Consider the following 9,692-nt stretch of genomic DNA (forward strand, 5'->3'; position numbering starts at 1 on the left):
CTCTGGACAACACTTTTTTATTGGTGGATGAATTTATCCACCAATCAGCAAGGACAACCCAGGTTGTTCACCAAAAATGGGCCGGCATCTAAACTTATATTCTTGCATTTCAAATAAAGATACCAAGAGAGTGAAGAAAATTTGATAATAGGAGTAAATTAGAAAGTTGCTTAAAATTTCATGCTCAATCTGAATCACGAAAGAAAAATTTTGGTTACAGTGTCCCTTTAAGGCATATAGCTGCTTCCCACTTGCTAAGTCTAACATTACTGCAGTAAGCTATGAGCTATGCCCAGTAATCTAGCAGGGCATAAAGATCTGTCTTTGGCACTCACAACCTGCCCAACTATTCAATTTGTATTCAACTGCTTATTATAAACCCCAGTGCAACGTGTTTTTATTTAATTCATTTACACATACTTTTTTAACCCCTTTGCTGACAGTGATGGCTACATAGCTCATTGCTGATTAACAGTTTATATAATGTGTGCGTACAATCTTTTTATTTTTATAATTAAAGCTATATAACTCACAACAGATGACGTGTCCTTCAGTTAAAGAATATACATGGCACATTTTATACCATTCTGCTCTAATGTACTTGTCACTATCTGTAGCATTAATTAAGCTTTAAGATGCATCTTAAGTAAAAAAAAACAACAGCAATTAAAAATGTACAGAATGTTTTATTTGTGAGTGACTTAACATTACTGCAATCAGGATATATTCTGCTTACTTTAGACTAGAGTGCCACTTACAGAAACACTTGAACCAATTACCAAAATAAAGATGGAGATGCTCACTTTGGGGGCTCCTTTGTATTATTAGACCATGCAATGGTAGTTAAATGCCTGACAAAGATACTATAAATTTCAACTGGCATACGAGATATGTGTCATCTGTCAGCCGTATATGATGCATAGTATGATTATGGAAATATCAATTAGGTCACTAAAAGAGATATTGCTTTTAGGCACTTTTTCAAATTGTTGAGGACCTAAATCAGAGACCTGCAATTTTGATATTTTTTTAAGTTAAAGAGACATCACATACTATATTTCTTGTTATTCTCTTGGAATACACCTGCTTGGACCAACTCTAAAATTATCAGGAAATAAATGGTTCTGCCCAGATCAAGTATTAACTACTTACTGGGTATTAAAGGGACATGGAAAGCTGGTTGGAATGTAAACAAAAGGCAATGGGCTATATAGCTAATACAATTAAAGGATCAATATGTATGGATCAAAATGGATAAATATATCCAGACACATATAGGTTGTAATCAAATTAGAAAAGAATGTGTAGCAACTACCATATGAAGCTGAGTGACAAAAAATATTAAAATCACAACGAATATCAAAGTCACAACTAATATAATGTTGTATTAGTGTATATAGAAGACACAAATAGTGTATGGGTGGTTCAAAGTATTTTACTATATAAAAGCATAATATAAAATAACAATAATGCAAGGTAAATTCAACAATAGAAGATGCAACAACAATAAATAAAGAACAAAGAGTTCTGTTATAAAGATCGTAGTCTTAAAAGTACTGGTACAAGAATAATGTAAAATAATGTTAGTTTAAAAACTATCACACTGCAGTGGATATGTAGGATCAAACCTTGAAAGGTACTGGGTTGTGCCAGCCAAGCGGCGATGAAGTCGTTGTAAGAAATGAGCCAACCAAGTGGCCTCTGTGCAAGTGAAAAACCGGCTATGCGGTTTCTGTATAGGATCCAAGTTTGTTTCCGGGTTACACGTAGTGACAGATAGTGATTGGATTAGGGCGACAAGCCCTTATAGATCCGGAAGGTCCGAATAAAGATAGCCATTGCAGAACTATGGTATAGGCGGTCCGTATATGAAACGGACTATGTATTATTGTATTCTCTCTGTGAATGCTATCCAAGATAGCCAGCAGACAAATCTACGCGTTTCGGCCAATGGCCTTTATCAAGATGATCATCTAGCATTCAAAGAGAGAATAATATTCCACAAGAATTCCGGACCTGGTACAAACTGGCTTTCGGACACACTCACTTCCCTGCTAATCAGGTGACTCATCGTTACTTGCTACAAGTCCGTTTCAAATACGGACCACCTATACCATAATTCTGCAAACGCTATCTTTCTACGGATCTCCCAGATCTATAAGGGCTTGTCACCCTAATCTAATCACTATCCGTCACTACATGTGACCCGGAAATGAACATGGATCCTATACAGACACTGCATAGCCGGCTCTTCACTTGCACAGAGGCCGCTTAGTTGGCTCATTTCTTCCAACGCCTTCATCGCCGCTTGGTCGGCACGACCCAGTACCTTTTAAGGTTTGATCCTACATATCCACTGCAGTGTGATAGTTTTTAAACTAACATTATTTTACATTATTCTTGTACCAGTACTTTTAAGACTACGATCTTTATAACAGAGCTCTTTGTTCTTTATTTATTGTTGTTGCATTTTCTATTGTTGCATTTCCCTTGCATTATTTTTATTTTATATTAGGCTTTTATATAGTAAAATAGTTTGAACCACCCATGCACTATTTTTATCTTCTATATACACTAATACACCATTACATTAATTGTGACTTTGATATTAGTTGTGATTTTGATATTTTTTGTCACTCAGCTCCACATAGTAGTTGCTACACATTCTTTTCTAATTTGATTACAACCTATATTTGTCTGGATATATTTATCCATATATATATATCGATCCTTTAATTGTATTAGCTATATAGTCAATTGCTTTTTCTTTACATTCCAACCAGCTTTGCTTGTAGCGCGCTCCCTTGTTGCCGTTCTATCTTAGTACCATTTCACATTTGCTTGGAGGAGCATTTGTTATTTTAGGGAGCAGCAGTGTTGAGAATTGCTAAGAGGTGTATTTTCTCCAACTTGTTTTTTGTATCTTTATTAAAGGGACATGAAACCCCCAAAAAATATTTAAAGGGACACTTTACCCAAATTTTTTCTTTCGTGATTCAGATTGAGCATGAAATTTTAAGCAACTTTCTAATTTACTCCTATTATCAAATTTTCTTCATTCTCTTGGTATCTTTATTTGAAATGCAAGAATGTAAGTTTAGATGCCGGCCCATTTTTGGTGAACAACCTGGGTTGTCCTTGCTGATTGGTGGATAAATTCATCCACCAATAAAAAAGTGCTGTCCAGAGTACTGAAACCAAAAAAAAGCTTAGATGCCTTCTTTTTCAAATAATGATATTAAGAGAACGAAGAAACATTGATAATAGGAGTACATTAGAAAGTTGCTTAAAATTGCATGCTCTTTCTGAATTACAAAAGAAAAAATTTGTGTTCAGTGTCCCTTTAATGGTTCAGACAGTGCATACAATTTTAAACAACTTTCCAATTTACTTCTTTCATCTAATTTGCTTCATTCTCTTAGGTAGGCTCAGGAGCAGTAAAGCACTAATCAAATGTAGCTTCTGATTGGTGGCTGCATATGTATGCCTCTTGTCATGGGCTCATCCAATGTGTTTAGTTAAGTCCCAATAGTGCAATGATGCTCCTTCAACAAAGGATACCAAAAGAATGATGCAAATTTGATAACAAAAGCAAATTGTGAAGTTGTTTAATTGTACGTCTAAATTATTAAAGAAACATTTTGGGTTTCATGTACCTTTAAGGATAGCGCCCACAGCTTTATTGGAACACTCCTCCATCAGCATAAAAACAAAAAGTAATTTTATTCAGAACAGATGGCATAAGATAAACTCTAAAAGAAATGCATTGTTTTTTTATACATATATATTTTGTCTATTCTGCAGACTTATTTATTTATTGCAGGGTCTATTCAAAGGGACATTAAACTCAAAGGGCTAGATTACAGATGAATGACATGTTTCCGAGCGCCCACGTTGGGGTAAAAATGTGCCTGTACAGGCGCACCCGTAATTTTACTGAAATTACAAGTTGGAAGTAAATGGTTGCGATTGCGATTTGTGCTTTGGTTGACACTGATTTTGAAAAGCTGGTGTTTGCCAACGCGCAAACCTAAGAAGTTGCACAAAACACATAAAAAATACATTGGGCAGTACAGTAACACTCATATTAATACTGTTTGATTAAAATGACCATGACATTTTATTGTACCAAAACTTTATAAGGGCTCAAACTTACGACATGTAAGGCTGAAAGTGCTTTTACACATGGACCCATTGGGACACATTTATTAATATTTGTATCTCTTTAAATATATATGTATATGAATGTTTATATTTATGTATTGATATGTGTATATAGGTATATTCATACATATATACACATATAAACAAATACATATATAAGTATACATTAATATATATTAATATGCAGTTGCGACCAGTGTAACGCGTGCTGTGGCTGTTAGACTGTCTGCATGAAAACGAGGCCCCATTGAAGCCTATGGGGAAAACTTTAAGTCAGATTGAGCGTGAGGATGCGATCGAGAGGGAGCAATATTTCCACTTCCCACCTGTAATCTCATTTGCAAATACGGAGTGGAGATTACAGATTTGCAGAAGCACACATATTCACTCCCACTGTAATCTAGCCCAAAATCCCTCACAAATGAATTAATATATATTCATCAATGCAAATTGCAAGGAAAATGTATTATTAATTTTGTCCGCTTTTGCTGTAAAATAATCTCTGTTTTCTGAAAAAAACTAAAACAAATTCATAATAATAAATGTGCATGTTCCATGCACCTTAGAGAGGTTGAAAGACAAGTTCTGTAATCTAAATATTGTGCAAAATGTCTGCATAGTACACAGTGATTGCACAGAGCAGTGAACCCACTTATTTAAAATAAAGGTGACTGCAATAAACATCTTCACCAGGGGGTTTTAAGTAGTTCATTAGCACAATATGTAGAGTTTTGCAAATCATTAATTTACTGACCGGTTTAAATGCTTTATAAAAAAGTATTTTGTCTGGAGATCTTTTGCAGTTAAGCACTGCTTATATATACCATGCATGTATTAATATATATGTGTAGGAGTAAATGGGAGTGGCTGGGTACTTGGGTTACCATCTGGCGTTCCTCTGCTGTATGACAATACTTCCAATTCCAAGCGTTCCTAAGCTATGCAGCCGGCCACACACTGATATAAATAGGTACCAAAGGTACAGCTAATCTTGCACTTCATTTCACACCCTATTTTCATAGTAGGTGTCTAACAGTTAGGTGCTCTGAGACGACACATAATAACCATTATCTACTCTTCCTTACATTATTTATCTTTAGCACTTTCTATTACTTCCTCTTTCTTTTCTTTAAATGGACAGTATACAGCAATTTTAATTTAACTGCATGTAATAGACACTACTATAAAGAAGAATATGCACAGATACTGATCTAAAAATACAGTTTAAAACATTTTAAAACATAATTAGAAGTTCCCAGTTTAGCACTGTTGACGAGGTTAGGCTGGGACACCAACTGAAAGGGTCTGGGAAAGCTGGAAGAGCAGACACTCCACCTACCCCCCTCCCTGCATATGAAAAGACAGATTAGACAAACAGGGGAAGTCTGCGAGTGCTGCCCAAGTCATGGGATGTGCACCCAATATACTCTGAGAGATACCATGTTTTATTTGTATTTTGTATGGAGATCACATCTATCTAGAGGGCACCCGTAGGTGCAATTAGTGCATGTTAAAGCCATCATGAAAGGCTAAGAATAGATCGCTCTAGCCATCTATTTTCCCTCTTTGTTCCACTTGCTTTCCTATTTCTTTCCTTCTCACCTCCCGTTTCTCATCTTCTTTATCTAATAAATCTTACCTTGACCCAGAGATGCTGTAATATTCTCTCAACATCTTACCACAAATAGGAAAACCTGCAGTGCGTGTTTGCTACCCATTTACTGAAGCAGAGGAACTACTAAGAGTTAATGAATAAAAATACTTTATACGTGTCCTATAAAGAAATGCAGATTTGTGTATAATTTTAAGATCAAATACTCAGTGGACCATATAGAAATATTGATTTTGAGCATGCTACATATATGGGGGGGGGGAAATAAAAATGTGTAAGTGTGCTAGTACATATATATTTTGCATTATTGTCTCAAGATAACTATGTGTATAATCATCCACAAAAGGGTTAAGGGTTAAACACAAAAGTATAGTCTCACTTAGGGGCTAGTCAGAGAATCAGGAGAGGCAGTTGCACAACCTGCTGATCACGGACTGTATTATGTCCAGGATCTACTGATTGGGACATTACCTATATGGTTAGCCCCTTTGTGGGGGTTAAACACATAATTATCTAGAGACATTAATGATATGCTCTAATGGATTAAATCATGCCATTTACGCATTAGTTTATCTCTTTAACAAAAATAAAAACACTATGTAAGATTAGTTAGCCAAAAACACAATATACTTGACAACCGCTCATTTTTTAAGATGCATCTTTTTGGAAACAATTTAATTTATTGGTTTAAACAGACAGTAATTAAACTTTTATGATTCAGACAGAACATGTAATTTTAAACACCTTTCTAATTTACTTCTATTATCAAATTTGCTTTGTTCTATTGACATCCTTTGTTAAAGACTAAACCTAGGTAGGCTGATAGGAGCTAAGGAGTGTACAGTCTATGGCAGCACTGTTTGTAACTATGTATAACATTGCTATAAATAATGTTGCAAACACTGCTGTCAGATGGCTTAAGACACATGCACTCTCCTGAACTCTCCTAGGATTACTCTTTAACAAAGGATACCAAGAGAGCTAAGCAAAATATATTATCTAAGTAAATTGGAAAGTTATCTAAAATGTAATGTTCTATCCAATCAATTAAAGTTTAATTTTGACTTTACTGTCCCTTTAATCTATAATCTACAAAACAAATATCTTCTGCTGAAAATTATCCCGCTCTATCAAAAAACTGCATTCATCTGTGCAAGGTTATATCCAATTAGCCTAACTACAGGTATGCACTGTAGCAAAATACTACATCTGGGAAAATGTGAGATGTCTTTTGTGAAGGATACAGCTTATTTATTTTCAAAACAAGTGTAAAAGTTTGCGTTTTCCTGTCGCCCTTGGGGATAAAGGTTTGTAAAAATAAAGAACACTTTCTTCCTCCGGCTGAAGAATCCTTGAAGAAAAAAAAAGCAGAAAGAAGCTAACATGCAGGTGATTTATTTAAGTCAATGATAATGATGTCATGCTTTTTTTTCAGCACACTGTGTCCACCCCATTGTGGGACGCAAGAATGTCAAGGACAAATCCAAACACAAAACTTTGATTGTACTGAAACCGGAAAGGCACAGTAAGAACTCCACTGCACTCTTCAGTTCAAAACCTGCATCCTGCAGACAAAGTATGGGAGAGCGAGCACAGGAGTAAGGGCTTATCTCAGAGAAAAGCTATGTGCAGAGGTGCCATACGAGACAGACAGGCACCAAGGATAAAACACTGCTGAATAAACTCGTACCCAGAATTAGAATTATTGTCTATATTGTACATTTCAAACAATAAATAAGAAAAATGTTTTATCAGAAGAAAAATGTGTTATCTGCTTGTCAGAATAAACATTTGCCTGATTTCGGGGGGGGGCAATCTTTTTTCATTAGACATGAAGGCACCACATTAAAGCACTTTTAGTACAATAAAAAAACAATAAATCATTACCAGTCATTAGACGCAGACAGGTAAAAGCAAAGTAACTTTCCTGGCCTCGTATAACAGTAAAATAAAATTATGGATGTAACTGGACTGGACGGCTGTCAGACAAAGTGGAAATCTTAAGTTAACACTTTCATCGCTCTGGCGGCATTAGCAGCTTCTACGGCAGTGAAAGTGTTAATGCTAAACATCAATTTTAGATGTGGGGTAAAAGCCTATTTAATTTTTTTTTTTCATAAACAGTGAATTTAAAAGGCTAAAGCAGACCTGTCCTAGGTTATTTAAACTCAAATAATCCTAATTAAAAAAAAACAACATTTTTCCCCCCCCAGAAATTTGGAGCAGTGCATTTGTTACATCCCTATTAATTATTCCTTTAAGGGTAAAAAATCCAGTAATTGGCTCTTACCCTTGATTTCTAGATATTAAAATTTAAACCATCAGAACATTCATTCTTACGGCCCTGCATATCTAGTTCATTAACAAATATGAATAGCTAACTCCAGCTCATTTAAATTGTATGTCTTACATGACTTCTCGCTACACTCTGTTTCTGTCACACTGCTCTCAAGAAACATTGGCACTTATTATACATGTAAATGGCTATCATAAAAATAAAAATTTCATTTAAGATTGTTAATGACTTCTGCAGCAGTCAGATTTCCTTTAATGATCATCCTCTGCCCCTAATTAAACGTATTTATCTTTCAAGCATCTTTGGCTGAGCTCCCCCCTCATAGTTGAAAATCTAAAAAAATCTTAAAGTCTTTTTGCATTTTGCGATAAATATAAATGTGGTTTCCAAGGGGAAAAAAATATGTGTATTTTTATATTCAACCTGCAAAACTATTTGTTAAAAGGATTATGTTATTGTTAGTTTGTTTTTGAATACATTTTATGTTTGATCCTTTTTTTTTTACAAAACATATTTACAAAGATTTGAATGACAAAACAAAAAGTAAGGCATTTTAGATAAGTAAGAGAAGTGTCCATCAGAACCCTCTTACTGTGTTGCCCTCCCCCTTTTTTTTCCAACTAATTATTATTCATTCTGCAAATCTTCCCATGAAAAGTCTTCAACATCAGAATGGAAATCTCACCTCCACTTTCCTACCACCAACTGACCTCGGTCTTCTGATTCAACCCCCCTCTGTGACAATTCCCCTTGAATTGATAAGCTCCTCCACACAAACACTGACTTAACTCTGCCCTCTGCTGGTACTACAGGCTAACCTATAGGCCTTATTTGACTGGACAAACATGTTTTTTTTAATATATGTTTTATATGTTTTTTGTTATATATGTATATGTTATTGTCTGTGTCTACATGTTTAACAGTAAAATGGCATTGTTAATATACATACTGTGAATTCTGTATTTTACAAATTCTCAAGTACATAGGATAGTAGCAAAGTCATTAAGAAAAGTTAAATAATGCTAAAGATATTGGTTGAACAACAATAATAGTAAATAGTGGAAAATAGAAAGAAAAAAAAATCTTGTGGCGTGAACTTTTTTTTATTAAAGATGGTCAGGCTACACGCATATCTGTGCAAAATAAGTTTTTAAAATGTTTCTTTTTACTGAACTCTGTTCTGTGAGCGATATACTGATAATGTGCAAAGTTCTCCAACAAAGTGTTTGTAAGTATGATTTATGATAAGTGATTGGAATATATCACATCTAGATATTTAAATGTAATACCACAACCACTGTAAGCTGTAATATTAATATCAAACTTCCACCAGGTAGGAATGTTTTTTTTCATCTAGAAGGTCAACAGTGCATTATAACTGCTATATGCATATCTACAAGTACAAACTACTATTTTAAGGCCCACTCAAAAGGAATTATAGTACAGGCAGAAGGCGCTTGTCAAAAATGTTTCAAGGAAGCTTTGTTTTTATTGTAATTTTCAGCTTTACAACTCTATTGTAAATATTTTCATCTTATCATATTTTTATTCGAACATAATTAGGAGTTTTGTTTAACATAATTAAAATACATTATGACTCATTTTAAGCCAGTGGTGTGT

At 34.6% G+C, this 9,692-nt stretch overlaps 1 protein-coding gene across 4 annotated transcripts in view; it reads right to left on the minus strand.

Moving 5' to 3' along the window:
* The window catches only part of ZEB2 (zinc finger E-box binding homeobox 2), a 135,993-nt gene that overhangs the window by 26,114 nt on the left and 100,187 nt on the right, over window positions 1-9,692 (minus strand). The gene's annotated exons all lie outside the window — the stretch shown is intronic.

Source organism: Bombina bombina, chromosome 1, assembly GCF_027579735.1.
Source record: "Bombina bombina isolate aBomBom1 chromosome 1, aBomBom1.pri, whole genome shotgun sequence".
In the NCBI taxonomy this organism is placed as follows: domain Eukaryota; kingdom Metazoa; phylum Chordata; class Amphibia; order Anura; family Bombinatoridae; genus Bombina; species Bombina bombina.